Source organism: Rhinatrema bivittatum, chromosome 18 (assembly GCF_901001135.1).
Source record: "Rhinatrema bivittatum chromosome 18, aRhiBiv1.1, whole genome shotgun sequence".
Classification (NCBI taxonomy): domain Eukaryota; kingdom Metazoa; phylum Chordata; class Amphibia; order Gymnophiona; family Rhinatrematidae; genus Rhinatrema; species Rhinatrema bivittatum.
The window spans coordinates 54,704,198-54,723,076 of record NC_042632.1 but is presented as its reverse complement, the minus strand read 5'-3'; the positions used below and the strand labels follow the sequence as shown (position 1 = coordinate 54,723,076).

The 18,879-nt window shown below is 46.0% G+C and overlaps 1 long non-coding RNA gene across 1 annotated transcript in view; it reads left to right on the top strand.

Annotated features, from left to right (window-relative positions):
• The first annotated feature begins 854 nt into the window (after window positions 1-854).
• The window catches only part of LOC115079899, a 55,073-nt gene continuing 37,048 nt past the window's right edge, over window positions 855-18,879 (top strand). Inside the window, exons 1-2 of the long non-coding RNA XR_003853435.1 lie at window positions 855-972; window positions 6,506-6,649. This is a non-coding gene — a long non-coding RNA (uncharacterized LOC115079899). The remainder of the gene's footprint in view (window positions 973-6,505; window positions 6,650-18,879) is intronic.

Below are 18,879 nucleotides of genomic sequence, written 5' to 3'. Positions count from 1 at the left end.
CAGCACCATTATATGATGTTAGCTACCTTCATTAGAGAGAGAGGGCAGGGAGGCTGAAGGGACAGGACATAACGCCACTGCCTTGAAGACCCAAGTGTGAGGGCAGGGTGGGAGTGGCCACAGTGACTATCTATGTTAATATTGGGCACCCACCCCCCACCACCCCAAAACAATTCAGTTCTGGCTACACCCCTGATGCATGCAGTTTTCTCCAGCTTCTCTCGGACCCAGTCACTGACCTCTAACCCAGGCTGAGCGTAGGGCTCCCCACAACCCCTGACTCTGTCAATGTAGGAGAGATGCAGAGAGCATTGCACTCTACGGCAGTGCCTGGAGTCCATACGGGGGGGGGGGGGGGGGGAGCCAGGAGCTCTCTTCGAATGTATCAAGCCTCAGATTTCAGAGGCAGGATCACTGTGGAAAGCAACTTTCTCCGTCTAATGTTGCACGGTGCTATATTTAAAAGCACTGAACATCTGGGGAGTATGTCAAGCTTACAGTCTAAGGGACTCAGTGGGGCTGAAATGCTGCACGAGTGTAAAAGGACACGGCAGAGACTGTGCTGATGGGGGGGAGGGACGCTGATGCCAGGTGCCTCACAGCACTGCTTCCTCATGGGGCTAGTGACGTAGGCGCTGGTCGCCCTCCTAGCAGCCACTTGGCACACACTACTGAAGCAGTGCTCCGTTTGTGTTTTTTTTAGAAATGTTTTAGACTAATAGAAACTTGTCTCCAAAATGATTGCATCACTTTTAATATATGCTAATGAGTCCCCATACCTCAACCCTGCTAATCCCTTTCCCCGATGCCCCCCTCCCCCGCCAGTGCTGGCTCTTATTCTGCCTTCGGGCACTGGATTCAGTGCTGTAGTCAAGCAATTAGGTTTCAAAGCTGGAGAATCCCATTGAACTTTGCCAGAAAGTGCTGAAAGCAGCAAGAGAGGATCACTGGCTTCCAACTCGTGACATGAAAGTGAGTTATTCCCTGGGGATGGGGAGGGAGCAAGAGAGAGAAGGAAAGTATGCAGAGAAACACGGGAGCCTTGGAAATCCTGCAGAACAAACCAAAGTCCAGTGCCTTCTTCAGCCGTCGAAATGCCATCTTCAAGGAAACCCAGGGTCCGGGGTCCAGCGGCAATCTTTAATGTTGGGCTGATTAGAAAAGGTTCAGTAGCTGCAGAGCTGTCGTGCCATGCTGGATCACAGGCCTACTGGGGAGTAGGGTTACCAGCTGGCTCCGTGGCACAAGGCACAGCCCAATCCAGACCTGGTTTTACCCAGGTCCATGCAGAGAGAGCAGCACTGCAATGCCAAACAGCTAGGAGGGTAATGAAACCAAGCTGAGACCTGTGACAGCCCTACTTGGGGAGGTGGCACTCTGTGAGCACAATATTTCTTTAAAATTGTAGCTTGCATTTTCATAGGACTTAAAATACAAAATATTCGCCCATTCTACCAGAGCAAACTCTGCAAAGAAAATGCATTAGCGTCCTTAAGATTTCACAGTCTGCAGATATTCTGTCCCAGCATTGGCTGCAGTGCACTTTTTGAAAGAACAAGGCACAATAAATTGAAAGAAAAAAAAAAACCCCAGAACAGATCTGCAGAGCCCCTGACAAGCTTCTAATTCAATCCCTACACCATAATAATAATAGGGCGAGCCTGCAGTATATGCAAAATAGCTCCAGAAAGGCAAAGCTTGCACATGCTGAGAGAGTATCTGCTTGTCCATTCTGGTGCATGTACAATGGCAAACGCGTGACCAGATATTGATCGTATTCTGCGTCTCGTTGGATCACCCCCTCAGACGCTGGCTGTTAGCTGTGTCCTGCTATAAACAAGCAGGCAGCCCAAATCAGTCTCTCCCAGCAAGTTTGTCGAGCTCCCTCTGCCTCCCCCTCTCATCTCTCTCTCAGGGTCAGGGAACTATATTAGCACAGCAAGTTGTGTATGTGCTGCCAAAGGAATACATAAACTGGTGAAACAATACAATAAAAAGAGAAAACATATATAACAGCAAAATAAAATTACAAAGTACTGAAAAAACCAATAACAAGGATACTTCTTGGGTTCGGGTTCTGGTGCTGGTCAATTACATTTCTGGTGGCAGGCTACCAAACATTTTGCTGTTATAGCTACTATTTCTCCTGTTTTTCTCAGGGTTATACAGAGTTTTTCATGCTCTTTCTTTTGTGAAAAGTATTTGATTTTCTCTATCAGCTTTGGAAAATGTGAATCTCTAATGCACATTTGTATTTTGCACAGCATAAGAGGAAATGCATTTCTGTTTCTATGTCCCCAGTGTTGCAGTGAATGTAGAATCTCGGCTGATTGAGGTGTCCAGTTCAGTTTTTGTCTGCATGTTTCAGTTTCTAATCTGTGGTCCCTTATTCTGTATTGGTGAGGTGTGTCTGTATGCTGCATTTGTGACCGAGGTGGGAAATTCTGCTAGCATGGAGTTTCTCTGTAGGGATTCTTTTGTTTCCACAACAGCAGTACTGGTGTTCTAGGGTCCAGGAAAATATTTGCAATTTTACTGTTTCATAGGTAGGGTTGTTGCTGTTTGAGCTCTGGCAGTTAGTGCTGTTTTGGTAGGGTAGGTTTGTTACATAAATGCTAAGTGTGGCTTTTTTTTTGCAGATGTTTATGTTGTATCATAAACTGCCCAGTAATGGAGGGATTTTGTGTCACTGTTACTGAAGTGACACCAGAATTTGAATATTCTTTTTTGCATGTGACTAGTAAGGGGAAGTGTCCTAATTCTGCAGCCATTATTATGGGTTTTTCTGTGGTCACAGCGTGTCTGCAAAATTGGAGGTGCAGGGTTTTTGTTGGTTCTGTCCCATTCCATATAGTTTTGGGTGAATGAGAGACCTCAGACCTCACTCCCACATATGAGAACTGTTTGAATGGTATTATCAATTGATTTAAAAAGTAGCTTTTTTGGAAGCGTAAAACTAAGAGCTTCTTTATTGCATATAGGGTCCCGAGAGCTTTTTCTTGTGCTGTTTTTATAGCCAAATTAAAACATCCAGAGGCACTTATGCATGTAAGGGTATGTTCTTTTACTTGATTATTTGAGTATAATTTTGAAGTTTAGCTGGATATTGTTTGACTTCTTCTGGAAAATCATAATTTTTGTCTTTCACAGATTCACATTCACGTACCAAAACAGAGTTAACGTCTCCCTTTGGAAACTTTTATTCGTAGGATTAGTAGTACACATCCTATTATTGCACACATATTACAAGTGTGGGGCAGTGTACCGAAATACTTGGGATAGGCAGGGGAGGCATTGTTGCCCATCGCCCCTGTATATGAATATTCTGCTTCTTCCCTTCTTTAAGATTTGAAGAGATAATGGCCTCATTTTCATTGCACAACTATGGGATGATGCTGAGCTTCAGACATTTCAGTCTCTTTCTTGTGCAGGAGTTTGAGTTGTCACAGGATTCGCATGCCTTCTATTTTTTTTTTTTTAATTCTTTATTTCTCACTTTTCTAATACAGTTTGTATCACAAAGTTTTATAAAGGAAACATGTTACATAACATTAGATTGAAATTCTTTCATTCCAACTACAATAACTATCAGGAAAAATACAAATTTCTAATGAGTAACCAACTCTCATTTGATTAACCAGGGAGGGGGAACACTTTTAAGGAGAAAAAAAAGGAAAAAAGATTATTTCCACTAGGACTTAACCTGAATGGGAGCTCTTTATATCTATTCCCCTGGAGTTATGGCGTTCTCAGAGGGGGTCCGTAAATCTAAATAAAGCTTCAACTGCTCAGGGGAAAAAAAAATAAAAGTATCTGCTTCTTTTTTAATAATGCATTTGCAGGGGTATCTTAAGAGAAAAGTAGCCCCCAGAGATATCACTGCTTGTCGCATGGACAGAAACCCTTTCCGTCGTTCCTGGGTTATTTTGGAAATATCCGGAAACATGCGGACCTTACTACCATGAAACAATGTATTAAGATTTTTAAAGTAAGAGATCATTAACCTACTAACATCCTGCTCCATTACCAAAGATACTAATAAAGTGGAAAAATCTATAATTTCAATTGCTGAAGATTCTAGGAAATTAGTTAAGTTTTGTAAGTCCATAGTCGGTGCCGCTTGTTGCTCTGAGCGGTTTGGTCCTGGAAGAAAATATGCCTTATTAATCATAGGAAATTGTGTTTCGGGCAATAAGAGAACTTCTGCGAAGTATCTTTTTAAAGTTGCTGTAGGCATTTCCCCCAAGACTCTCGGAAAATTAATCAGTCTTAAATTTAAACGTCTATTCCAATTCTCCAATAGCTCCAGTCTTCTGGATAGAGCTGTTCTGTCCCGTATAGTAGCAATATTAAATTCCTTTATTTGAGAAACCTCCGTTTCTACTTTGCCCACTGATAATTGAAGTTGAGAGAGGGAATTCTCTTGAGCGGATATTCTGTTATTCGTTTGAGAAGCAAATAAATCCAATTTAGCGTTACAATCTCTAACTGCAAGAGTTAACCCCGCTGAGAGTTCCCATGAGTTTTCCAGGGTGACGACCGCTGGCCTTACCAGAGGGTCGGGTCTAGCCCCCGCTGTCGAGGGGGTCACTTCGGAGCTTGTTGATGGTACTGCTGGTTCAGCTTGGGTTGAAACACCTTCCCTCGCTGAACTTTCTCCGTTCCCCGACTCTCCTCCGACACTTGGCGGGTGTTCTCCCGGCAGTTCTCTCGCTGTGACCTCATTGGTCCTCGACGGCTGCTGCACATCCGGGGTCGGAGTTCGTCTGGTTGCCGGAGGGCACGTCTCGGGGGGGCTGAGGGAAACCTCTGTCCCTGGTGAGCTCGCCTCTCCTCTAGGCGAATTCACAACAGGACTCACCGCCTCGAATGTTTGAGCTCCCTGGGCGAGGAAAGTTGTAATTAGAGCTTGCTCCGTTAATTGGGTAGGTATAGAGGGAAAACCCCTCACCCTCCCTTTTCTTTTTGGCGGCATAGTAGAAAAAATCAGCGAAAGGTAGGAGCAGCTCTATCCCATACACCCGTTCAGGACGCCATCTTGCCCCCCCCCCCCCCCCCGCATGCCTTCTATTTACGGCTGCAGGTGCCTCATTTAGATTTGTCCAAGCCTCATAGACCTCTTAATGGTATGGAAGACTTTTTAATGGACATTGAAGTATCAGCCAAAGGAATTACTGGGGCAAGTTTACAAACTAGGGGGTTCCATCCCACATCACATTATTGATGCTTGGAACAGGGTCTTAGGGAATAATTTAGATGCTAAAGCCTGGAAATCCATTTGGGGTATGGTCCATCATATTTCTATAGGTACACATTTGGTTTGACGTGATAATAATCCCCGATGCCGAAAATCACTGGGGGCCCAACGTGCACTTTTTAACATAGCAAATTTAACTTCAGTTCTGGAGGAGGCATAAAGTCAATCTCTGAGTTAAGGGCTCATGAGAAATTAAAAAATATTGTCCTCTGTGGTTCCTCCTACTTAGTATCATTGTGACACTTAAATTTACTGCTTGTGGTATTGAAAAATAAATGTATATTTGCTTGATTTAAAAAAAAAAAAATCTTCTGGAAGCACAATTTGGACGCTCATAGCACAGGGAGCTTAGCTATAGGCGTCTTCAGCAAACTCAGCAAAATCAGTCAGAAGAAGTGGGATAAAAACGCACGCTTGTATTGAACGCCCATTGCAATTGTGGGAGCCCGATGCATTTGACACTAGGGACGCACAATTCTCCCCAAGCGCATGCTTTTTTACGCAGCTCCTCATTTAAATAAATACTGCATCAGGCGCCCAGGGATATGGCCGCTCGCGCGTTAGGAAAACAGGGGCCTTATTGCATCACCCGCTGAATGGGGCAGGACCAGGACTGGCTCAGCCTGCCCTTGATGACTTGTCTGGTACTGTGCAGTTACCTTACTGCTTCCTACAACTTTCATGATTACAGTCTCAGCACTCCTTTTAACCTCTCCATGAGGGTTGAAGAGGTCATTTGAAGAATCAGGAAAAGTCACGTTTGATCTCTGGAGTTTTCTATGCCAGAGCGTCACAGGAACAAGGAACTAAAGGATTATTTCTCCTTTAATCTCCAGAGAAAGAGGCAGCAAACTGGCTGCGGCTTTCAGCTCTTTCACATTAATTTAAGAAGGGTGTAAAGCAAGTTCTCCCCGCTTGGATAAGTTTGGGATGGCATTCAGTCTGATTCAGAGACTTCAGTCGGGTGGAGTAACACATATATGGAAGAGGGAGGTTAAAGCTTAGCTTGCTTGTGGGTGGTTCTTACAGAAAAAACAAACTGAAAGCGGCAAGAGGCCTTGACATGGCTCCAGAAGGAATGTCGAATTAAAGAGCAATTATGTGCCTGTTGAATTATTTTTTTGAGTTGCTTCTTCGTTCACGTCTTGGTGCCCCAGAACGTGGAACCGACTCCTGGCTCTCACTATTGCCCCTTCTCACTCCCCCACCCCCACTTGGTATCTGACGGATAACTTCATCCTATTTCAGTAAAAAAGTTGCCTCCAGGACAAGGAGACGCTGACCTCTGGCAGGCTGCCAAGCATGACCCAAGCAGTCACAACCAGGTTTCCTGATGAAGCTGCAGAGGCTGCCACCACTGGATGCAGTCATGGGACTGGATAAAAAAAAGAGGTAGGGAGGAGAGGAGAAGAGCTAGTGTAATGTGTAAATAAGGGATTACAGTGTACCTGTGAGCAGAGAGATGTGTGTGTGTGGCAGAGTGTCGTGCTGTGAGGCAAAGATGTGGATTTTGTAAGGGATGTGTGTGTAACGAATATCCCCCTTGGCTCTGCTCTTTCACCCATCTGCTGACTCACAAGTGCACTACAGTAGTGGCCATGGCTGCAGCAGGGCAGCGGCTGAGCTGCCCTGCTGCAGCCATGGCCACTACTGTCTGCCACTGACAATGTGCACCACACTCTTATTTGTCTTTTTTTTTTTTTCTCACTCCAACATACATGGGACACTTCCCTAACTCCTGCACAACACTCGTTATAACCTTATAAATATAGAAACATAGAAACATAGAAATGACGGCAGAAGAAGACCGAATGGCCCATCCAGTCTGCCCAGCAAGCCTCACACATTTTTTCTCTCATTCTTATCTGTTTCTCTTAGCTCCTTGTTCTATTCCCCTTCCACCCCCACCATTAATGTAGAGAGCAGTGATGGAGCTGCATCCAAGTGAAATATCTAGCTTGATTAGTTAGGGGTAGTAGGGGTAGTAACCGCCGCGATAAGCAAGCTACACCCATGCTTATTTGTTTTACCTAGACTATGTTGTACAGCCCTTGTTGGTTTTTTTTTCTTCTCCCCTGCCATTGAAGCAGAGAGCCATGCTGGATATGCATTGAAAGTGAAGTATCAGGCACATTTGGTTTGGGGTAGTAACCGCCGTAACAAGCCAGCTACTCCTCGCTTTGTGATTGCGATTCCTTTATTTCTTCACCCCTGTCGTTGAAGCTATGCAGGATATGCGTGAGGCATCAGTTTTTTGTTTTTGTTTTTTGTTTTTTTTCCCCTGCCGTTGAAGCAGAGAGCTATGCTGGAAATGCGTGATGTATCAGTCTTTCTCCCATGCCGATGAAGCAGAGAACCATGCTGGATATGCATGGAAAGTGAAGTATCAGGCACATTTGGTTTGGGGTAGTAACCGCCGTAACAAGCCAGCTACTCCCCGCTTTTTGAGTGCGAACCCTTTTTCTTCTCCCTTGCCGTTGTAGCAGAGAGCTCTGCTGGATGTGTGAAGTATCAGTTATTCTTCTCCCCTGTCATTGAAGCAGAGAGCTATGCTGTATATGCATTGAAAGTGAAGTATCAGGCATATTTGGTTTGGGGTAGTAACCGCCGTAACAAGCCAGCTACTCCCCTCTTTGTGAGTGCAAATCCTTTTTTCCATTACCTCTTGCTGTTGAAGCTTAGAGCGATGTAGGAATCACAGTAAGCATGTGTATGTTTATTTAATAAGGGTATTGTGTCAATAGCCATCATTCTGCCGAGTCACCCACTCTTCATTGGCGGCCTCTTGACTTTATGGATCCGCAGTGTTTATCCCACGCCCCTTTGAAGTCTTTCACAGTTCTGGTCTTCACCACTTCCTCCGGAAGGGCATTCCAGGCATCCACCACCCTCTCCGTGAAGAAATACTTTCTGACATTGGTTCTGAATCTTCCTCCCTGGAGCCTCAAATCGTGACCCCTGGTTCTGCTGATTATTTTCCTACGGAAGAGGTTTGTCGTTGTTTTTGGATCATTAAAACCTTTCAAGTATCTGAAAGTCTGTATCATATCACCTCTGCTCCTCCTTTCCTCCAGGGTGTACATATTTAGATTCTTCAATCTCTCCTTGTACGTCATCCGATGAAGATCCTCCACCTTCCTGGTCGCCCTTCTCTGTACCGCTTCCATCTTGTCTTTGTCTTTTTGTAGATACGTTCTCCAGAACTGAACACAGTACTCCAGGTGAGGCCTCACCAAGGACCTGTACAAGGGAATAATCACTTCCCTTTTCTTACTCGATATTCCTCTCTCTATGCAGCCCAGCATTCTTCTGGCTTTTGCTATCGCCTTGTCGCATTGTTTCGCTGTCTTCACATCATTAGACACTATCACCCCAAGGTCCCTCTCCTGCTCCGTGCACATCAGCCTTTCCCCCCCCCATCGAGTACAGTTCATTCGGATTTCCACTCCCCATATGCATGACTTTGCACTTCTTGGCATTGAATCTCAGCTGCCATATCTTCGACCACTCTTCCAGTTTCCTTAGATCCCGTCTCATTCTCTCCACTCCTTCCGGCGTGTCCACTCTGTTGCAGATCTTAGTGTCATCCGCAAAAAGACAAATCTTACCTTCTATCCCGTCCGCAATGTCGCTCACAAAGATATTGAACAGGACCGGTCCCAACACCGATCCTTGCGGTACACCACTTAAAACCGCTCTCTCTTCAGAGAAGGCTCCATTTACCATCACACATTGTCTTCTGTCCGTCAACCAATTTGCAATCCAGGTCACCACCTCGGCACTCACTCCCAAGCTTCTCGTTTTATTCACCAGTCTCCTGTGCGGAACCGTATCAAAAGCTTTGCTGAAATCCAAGTAGATGACATCTAGTGCTCTTCCTTGATCCAATTCCTTGGTTACCCAGTCAAAAAAGTCAATCAAATTTGTCTGACAGGATCTTCCCCTGGTGAATCCATGCTGCCTCTGGTCCATCAATTCTCCAGACTGTAGATAGTTCACTATTCTCTCTTTCAGCAGTGACTCCATTACTTTTCCCACCACCGAAGTGAGGCTAACCGGTCTGTAGTTGCCTGCCTCTTCCCTGTTCCCACTCTTGTGAAGCGGGACCACCACCGCTCTTCTCCAATCACTCGGCACCACTCCCGTTTCTAGGGATCTATTGAACAGGTCACACAGCGGACCCGCCAGAACATCTCTGAGCTCCCTCAATATCCTTGGATGAATCCCATCAGGCCCCATGGCTTTGTCCACTTTCAGGTTCTTTAGTTCTTCCCACACATTTTCTACTGTAAAAGGATTTTCATCTATTCCCCTTCCCTCCAGTTTCTTGTTGTTTAGAGATGGTCCTTCTCCATAGGAATGTGGCTTCTTTTTGTATTAAAAGATTTCTATTACGTATTCGCTTGATTTCTCGGTTGATTGCTTGGAGCATGGGTGACTGACGTGTGGGCAAGCGTTTTTAGCTTCTTGCCCTTCCTGCGAGGTGACGTCGTCCCAGCGCAGGCGCATGCTCAGAGCGCTTCCTCCGCGGGAACGTGGCTGCTGGATGCGGGTTTTAAAGCCCCGTGCAAAGGGGATTGGCAGGGCCCTCCGAGCTGGCGCAGAGGCGATGAGGGACCCCCCTTCCTCGCCGGAAGCCTTCTCTGTGCCGCAAGCTGCAGGCTCGGAGGGACCCCGCAGGCTTTGCGGCATTTTCCTAAGGCGCTCCAGCCCCGCCCCTCCCCCCGAGGGCACGGGGAGAGGGGCACAGCACGCGCGTGTGCATCCAGTCGCTCCGGGGAGGGGCTGATACAGCATCCTCCAGACTCGGAATATTTTTTATTAAAACGCGAAGGAGAAATGCAACACAGCAGCCACACATTTTATTTTCCTCTTTATAAGCGCGGCCTCTGTGCATGGGGCGGACGCTGTAATAGCCCAGGGCTTGCAGCTGTAAAGAGCTCCGTGTCGTGAGGGAGAGGCTTTGCATCCCCAGCCAGGCTTGCATTGACCTGGCTTAGGATGGAATTATCCTAAAAACGGCACCGTGGGGTAAAGCTGCCACGCTTCCCCCACCCAGCCTGCGAGTTGCTGGGGCTGACGGTGTGTGCCTCCTCCGCTGCTTAACCCTCGCAGTTCTGGTTGTTCGGGGGAAGAGACAAGGACCCTAGTCACATAGAAAAAGACCCAATGGTCCATCCAGTTTGCCTAGCAACATTTGTTGGGGGGGGGGGGAGTAACTGCTGCTCCGTGCAGGTTACCCCTTTTCTTCATTTCCAGGGGCGATCCTGGAAACTACAGACCGGTTAGCCTGACTTCAGTGCCAGGAAAAATAGTGGAAAGTGTTCTAAACATCAAAATCACAGAACATATAGAAAGAATGGTTTAATGGAACAAAGTCAGCATGGCTTTACCCAGGGCAAGTCTTGCCTCACAAATCTGCTTCACTTTTTTGTTAATAAACATGTGGATAAAGGTGAACCGGTAGATATAGTATACTTGGATTTTCAGAAGGCGTTTGACAAAGTTCCTCATGAGAAGCTTCTAGTAAAAAGTAAAAAGTCATGGGATAGGTGGCGATGTCCTTTCGTGGATTGCAAACTGGCTAAAAGACAGGAAACAGAGAGTAGGATTAAATGGGCAATTTTCTCAGTGGAAGGGAGTGGACAGTGGAGTGCCTCAGGGATCTGTATTGGGACCCTTACTTTTCTATATATTTATAAATGATCTGGAAAGAAATACGACGAGTGAGATAATCAAATTTGCAGATGACACAAAATTGTGTCATAGTGGATAACACATTGAAATCGTCGGCTCAGTGTGCTGCGGCAGTCAAAAAAGCAAATGGGAATTATTAGGAAGGGAATGGTGAATAAAATGGAAAATGTCATCATGCCTCTGTATCGCTCCATGGTGAGACCGCACCTTGAATACTGTGTACAATTCTGGTCGCCGCATCTCAAAAAAGATATAATTGCGATGGAGAAGGTACAGAGAAGGGCTACCAAAATGATAAGGGGAATGGAACAACTCTCCTATGAGGAAAGACTAAAGAGGTTAGGACTTTTCAGCTTGGAGAAGAGACGACTGAGGGGGGATATGATAGAGGTGTTTAAAATCATGAGAGGTCTAGAACGGGTAGATGTGAATCGGTTATTTACTCTTTCGGATAGTAGAAAGACTAGGGGACACTCCATGAAGTTAGCATGGGGCACATTTAAAACTAATCGGAGAAAGTTCTTTTTCACTCAACGCACAATTAAACTCTGGAATTTGTTGCCAGAGAATGTGGTTAGTGCAGTTAGTGTAGCTGGGTTCAAAAAAGGATTGGATAAGTTCTTGGAGGAGAAGTCCATTACCTGCTATTAAGTTCACCTAGAGATAGCCACTGCCATTAGCAATGGTTACATGGAATAGACTTAGTTTTTGGGTACTTGCCAGGCTCTTTTGGCCTGGATTGGCCACTGTTGGAAACAGGATGCTGGGCTTGATGGACCCTTGGTCTGACCCAGTATGGCATTTTCTTATGTTCTTTAGCCATTAAAGATCCTCTGTGTTTATCCTACGCCCTTTTGGATTCCGTGATTGTTTTTGTCTTCACCACCTCTTGCAGGAGGGCATCCCATGCTCCTACTAGCCTTTCCGTGAAGAAATATTTCCTGACGTTGTTCCTGAGTCTCTTCCCCCTTGGAATTTCATATCATAACCCCTAGTTCTACAGCTTTCTTTCCATGCATCATTAATACCTTTCAGGTATTTAAAAGCCTGTATCATACCTCCCCTGCCCCTCCTCTCCTCCAGGGTATTTACATCCTTCATTTTCATCTCTTTCCCTGGACCGTTTCTATCCTGTCTCTATCCTTTTTTTAGATATACCGTAGTCTCCAGCTCTGAACACAGCACTCCAGGTGAGGGCTCACCAGGGACCTATACAGGGGTATTGCCACCTCCTTTTTCCTGTTGGTTGTGCCTCTCTCTAGCAGCCCAGCAGCCCTCTGGCCTTACCCATTGCCTTGTCATATTGCTTCACTACCTTCAGATCGTCAGACGCTATCACCCCAAGATTTCATTCCCAGTCTGGGCACATCAGTCTTTCACCCCCTATCATACCCAGCAGCTTTGGATTTCTGCACCCAAAATGCATGACTGCACATCTTAGCATTGAATCCCAGCTGCCAAATATTCGACCACTCCTCTAGCTTTCTTGGATCACTTTTCATTCTCTCTGCTCCTTCAGGCATTGTTTACTCTGTTGCAGATCTTACTTTTGTTCACAAAAAAGACAAAGCATTTCCTTCTAATCCTTCATTATGTTGTTCACAAAGATACTGAACAGAACCTCAGAGAAGGCTCCGTTTACCACCTGTCAGTCAATCTGTTTATAATCCATTCCACCACCTTAGGACCCACTACCAGGCTTCTAATTTTGTTCTTGAGCCTCCTATGCAGGACAATGTCAAAAACTTTGCTGAAATCCAGATCAATCACACTAAGTGCTCGTCCTTGATCTAATTAATTACTCAATCAAAAAAGTCAGATTCATTTGACACGTTGCCTCGGATCCTGCATCCCATTGGATTGCAGATATTTGACTTATCCTTTCCATCAGCAGCGTTTCCGTTAATTTTGCCACCACCAAGGTAAGGCTAACCAGCTCCCAGCCTCTTCTCTGCTCCCACTTTCATGAAGAAGGACCACCACCAATCTTTCGGAACTAAGCCTGTTTCCAGAGCTCTGGAAGCCGGAGGGTGATTGCCAGGTTCTTGTGGCCTGGTTTTGGCCTCTGTTGGAAACAGGATGCTGGGCTTGATGGACCCTTGGTCTGACCCAGCATGGCAAGTTCTTATGTCCTTATGACATGCATTCAAGTCACACATGCTGTCGTGCTTGGACCGCTCCAGAGAACATGGAATTTCACGTGGAGCGTGATGAGTCATGCGATGCTCGGCAGCTCCGACGTCATCTGGGCCAACCCTTTCATTTATTGCAGGGTACATGAGTCTCCTGAGCAGGAAAAAACACCCAGGCCCAGGGGATGTGTCTCCTGGATTTTGCATTATCAGCCAGATATAAACCAGATGGGAGGCTTCACTTTGCTGCTCTGTGTCTTGCCGCAAGCTGAGGCTGCCAGCGCTGGTGCCCACATACAGGACAGCGCTACAAGCACATAAACCAGTGCGGCGCTGAACTTCCACGTGGAGATGAATCCCGAGCAGTCAGGAAATGTCTGCTCTTATCACGTCCATGGAGAGCAAAACCGAGGAAAGCGGAAACCCCTTTGATGAGGCTCCCAAAGTATTTCTTCAGCAAGAAGAAAGTTGTGTAATATCGGCTCAGCAGTTTGTGGCCAGGGAAGTTGGGCAATGCTTGAGAGAGCCGTTCTGAGCCCCAGAAACAGAAAAGGTGCATTTCTCCTTCTGCAAAGGGCGTTCTCCTGCTCACCCTCTGCTGTACGGGATACATTGGCTAGAGCTGGAGGTCTGTTCTCTTTCTGGCTGACCCAGGGAGAGCTTTATTCTGCAGATGTCGCTCTGTTCAGGTGGAGTTCAGGGTTCCCTTTGATGTTCCTTGCGCTGTGTGTGCAGAAGACGTTCTCATGTGCAGCCTGGTGTACGCAGCTGTCTGCCGAGCTCTTTGAAACGTTGTTATGATTTCCTTTTCTTGTGCATGCTATAATCTCCTGTGTACGTTCACATACACATATGCACTCAGCTTGCAGAGAACAGTGATGGAGTTCCCTTGGGTGATGGGGAAAACTGTTGGCGGCATCCATAAAACTTTGCATGCAGTATATATGCCCTCGGGGGAGGGAATTTTGTAATGATTGTTTTTATTACTGTTTCCTTGATTTCTTTTCTGTATACCGTATTTCTTTTGGTTATTCCCATATCTCCTTCCCCTTCCCCCCCACTTCCCCTGAAACATTTTCTTCAGGCACTCGTGGCATGGATTTCTGTAGGCAGTAGTCCTGTTCGGTGTAGGCTGCCCGAGCCTGGGTTTTGTTTGCTTTTCTGAACTGAACCTCATCTAGCTTGGACTCAAAGCTGAAAATCCTGGGCCTGCCCAGATTTTTCTTTTTTTTTTTTCTTGACCTGGCCGATTCCTCCTGCTCCCTTGGTTCACTAAGGCTCAGGGCTGGGATCTAGCACCATGAGCCTGCCTTCTCAACTACCCATTGTATGCCGATCCCGATCCAGGAGCAGCTGCATGAATCTGGGCAATACCTGAAGCTTTCCAGTTTTCTCAGCAATGGCTAATGGACGAGACAGTTACAAAACGTCATCTTTCCAAAGACCCAATAACCCGATCATGAAAGCATGGTTCCTAACCCAGGCACCAGCTCCCTCCTGAATTAGGGCCATTGCTCATTGTGCAGGTGCCTGCACGTTGTTCAGTATTGTTGGGATGATAACTCAGTTTCTGCTTCCGAATGTATCCTGAGCGCATCAGCCAGCAGTCAGGGCTCTTTGTAGAGTAAGCCCCACTGAAGTTATTGAAGCTGTTTTTCCACCTGTGGTCCAGTCCTGAATCTACAAGATCTGTCCCATGGGTGCCTCCCTGCCTGCAAAAGTTAAAAAATGTCCCTCTTTTTAAAGAAAGAAGAACAAGGTTTAGAAGCCAATCAAGTCCACCTTATTAACTTTGGAGGCTGCTGGTAGAAAAAAGGGTTAGCAAAGAAGCTGTAGGTCAGTGGCTCCCAAGCCTGTCCTGGTGATCCCACAGTGCACAGACATCAGATACATTTACATGCACTGAGGACCAGCGTCCTCACATCTATCTCAAGCCTAGTCCTTGTGGCTATCCTGAAAACCTGTGGCTGCGGGGTCCCCAGGACAGGTTTGGGAACCATTGTTTTAGGGTCTGGACTGACTTAATACATCTATGGGACCAATGTATTTAAGGTTGATGACGTCATAAACATGGCGTTCATCGTGTTATTTATTTATTTATTTAAAAACTTTTATATACCGGTATTAGTATGCATACATCATACCGGTTTACAATGTAACTTTAAAGGCAGAAATTACAATGAACAGGGAGGGCGAACAAGGAGGAGTATACAAAGAGCAGGAGGTGGAGGAATTAAAGCAATAAATAAAACTGCAACGGACTATTTACAGGAATATACAAGGCGTAGGCAAGATACTTGCGGAAGTCAGTGTACTTAATCAGGGTAGGCTTGTCGGAAGAGCCATGTTTTAAGTTTTTTTCTGAACTTGGCGTAACATGGCTCTAGCCTGAGAGTGGTAGGGAGGGCGTTCCATTGTTTAGGGCCTGCAATGGATAGTGCACGGTCCCTAGTAGAGGAGAGGTGGGCTTTTTTCAAAGGGGGAATGGAGAGGGTGCCTTTGTTGACAGTGCGAGTGGGTCGTTCAGTGCGTATAGGACGAAAGGGTTCATCCAACCAATTGGAATTGTGCGAGTGGATGGACTTGTGCACTATGGTTAGAATTTTGAAGAGAATTCGGGATGCGATGGGGAGCCAGTGGAGTTCTTTGAGTATAGGGGTAATGTGATCAGCTTTCCTTGAGTTGGTGATGACCCTGGCGATGGCATTCTGGAGCATTTGTAAGGGCTTGGTGGTGGAGGAGGGTAGGCCGAGGAAGAGGGCATTACAGTAGTCCAGCTTTGAGGAAAGGGTGGCTTGGACGACGGTGCGGAAGTCATGATAGTGGAGGAGGGGTCTGAGTTTCTTCAGGATGTGAAGCTTGAAGAAACCTTCTTTGAGGATGGAGTTGATCTGTTTTTTGAGATTGAGTTGTTGATCTATGATAACCCCAAGGTCTCTTACTGTGGGTTGGGGTGTTATGACGTTGAAAGCTGGATCGTTGGAGATCAGTGGTTTGGGAGGGAGGTGAGGAGAGATAAGGAGCAGCTCTGTTTTGGAGGAGTTTAGAGCGAGGTGGATGTTGGTGAGGAAGTCATTTATGTTGGCAAGACATGTGTTCCAGAAGGCAAGGGCATCTGAGAGAGAGTTGTGATCGTGTGTATTAATGGCCAATGCAGTGAGGAAGATGGCAAAGTAAAAGCAGAGAACAATGCAAAACCTTAACTACACCTCACCAAGGTATAGTTTTGGGGTTTTATTTGTGTGGGTGACTGTATCTGGGAAGCATTTTCCACATGGATTTTTTTCACTGTGTGAGCTATTTTGCATTATGTACCCACTGTAATGCTAGCTTGCTGTAACATGCTTTGAATTTTCTTGTTGGAAAAGCAGGATAAAATAAATGATGTTACATTGATCTTGCACACATTCACAGTGCTATAAAACATGCAAACTAACTTGTGTGCGTTAAAAGAGGTGTTACCATGCACTAACTGCCTGAGATAGTATTTCATGCACTTCAGCACTGTGGCCCCTGAAGCTGGCTTTCCAGTGTTATGGGAATGAAAATTCCCACAGCCCGACATGATCTTTCTGCAAGCTCTCATGAAAGGATCTGAATAATAAGAAATAAATCTCATTCTGGTTTTTAAGAGCAGGGTTTTGGGGATTCTAAGTGGGTGCACACGTGATGCACTCTTACGATGGGCACATAAAATATACGCAAAGCAGCATTTTAATTGCCATAAGCCGCATCCATTTTCCAGGACTGAGTGTTTATCTGCCTTGCTTGGATATCTGCAGCTGCCATTTCAGGCTGGAAATCATAGCCCCGGTGTTACCAGGCAGCAGAAAGATGCTGGCTTCAGAGCCCACTGGGAACCCATTACTCAAGTCTTCCTGTGGACACGATTAGCCACATTCACTTGCTGCTATTTACAGTTACAGCTGCTAAAATAATGTTTGCACATCTTTACTGATTTGATTAGCTAGTTTGATCATCATTCCGTCAAAGAACCGGATCTGGCTGCAGCATGACGTGCTGCCGAGCACAGCTGTTTAATATCTTTTAGCAGAGATGTTAACGTCAGTATGTCAGCCAGGGACCTGGAGTCCAGGAGAGATTTCAGAGCTCGGGAAAACTTCTGAATTGTCAAGATCTGCCCTAGGAAATATATATAAGTCCAATGCCAACCACACAACCTTTGTTGCCCTCAGCTTCTCTCCTCGTCAGCTCTTTCACTTACCTTTTTTGGCTAGATCTGTGTTGCAGAGTCCAAGTCTTCAGTGCACTTTTGCAGTTAAAATATTCTGAAATGGAAATATTCTGCATCAGACCTCCTTCGGTTACTGTACCCTACAGGCCTGACATTGCACTAATCTGGGGCGCACAGCATTCTGCAGGATCGAGGGGGTGGGGAAACAATGATGAGTGAGCACATTTATTTATATTAAATACTGCTCTTCCAGAAGTAACACAGACACAATAGGCTATGCCTGAAGAAATGGGAAGGTTGCCTCTAGTGAGCTTAGGGCTTCTACCTATACAGAAATATTTTTGCGGGTTTCATACCAGCCAGGGCAAGAACCTTGGAGTCCTTGTGGACAATACATTGAAATCCTCTGCTCAGTATGCAGCAGCAAATATAAAGTTAGGAATGATCTGAAAAGAAATGGAGAAGAAAATGGAAAATGTCATATTGCCTTTAAAACAGATCATACAAAGTGCTTTCTCACTCAGCGCACAATCAAGCTTTGGAATCTGTTGCCAGAAGTGATCAAAGCAGCTAGCACCGCAAGATTTGAGGTCTGGACAAGCTCCTGGAGGAAAAGTCCATAGCACGGGAATAAGTAACAAGAAATAGATCTAACTTTTGGAATCTGCCAGGTACTTCAGATCCAGACCGGCTACTGTTGGAGACAAGGTACTGGGCTCAATGGACCTTGGTCTGACCCTGCATGGCATTTTTTAAAATCTTCTTAACAGTGGCTAGAATGGGTTGAAAAATTCAGACTACTATAAAACTCAGACTACTATAAAACTAATCTGCAGGTCAGGAAAGGCAGTTTAATCATACCTGCTCTGTAAGTGGGCTTCCTGTTAAATGATGCAGTCAAAAGCTGGAAACATTTCTTCACCCGGTCTTCACTTTGTGCGAGCTTCTCTGGTGCACAGTGAGCTACAAGATACAAACGCTCTGACAGGGTCCAGCCCAATGGCTCAGTAGCACCAATGCTCGCTTCCAGGTGGGATATATGGTTTCAGTTTTTGATCTCAGCTTGTGCTCCTTAGACTGTCTAGGGATGGGGATGCTGTGCAGACAAAACATTCCCAACCCCTGGGTGCAGGGGGGTGTCCAAGCCGCAACAGCGACACCTGCAGGCCAGGCTCAAGATGCATGTGGATTGAGTCCTGGAGGGAGCCGTAGTCTGTGGCTCCTGGCCAAGGATTGTCCTGGAAATTGTTGGGCTAGATGGGAGGGGAAGGGGGGGATAACTGGAAGCTTTCCATTGCAAACACCAGGGAGAAAAGAGGGGCAGGATGGAGAACTCAGCTGGATTGGTACAGTGGGTGTCAGTGTGTCTCTCCGGTGAGCATGGACAGATTGTTTGCTCATATGAAGCAATTCCCCATCCCGCCCACATTAAGATTTAATGATGAGACAGTGAGTTCATTTTGTGCTCCACATTTGCCTGCTCCTGGGCATCTGCCGGCTGCACATCTATTAATGCCCTCCCCTCCCCCAGTAAGGTCCCATCAGCTGCCATGAATGCTGCCCATCACACCCCACCTCCCAGTGCCAATTAGAAGGGA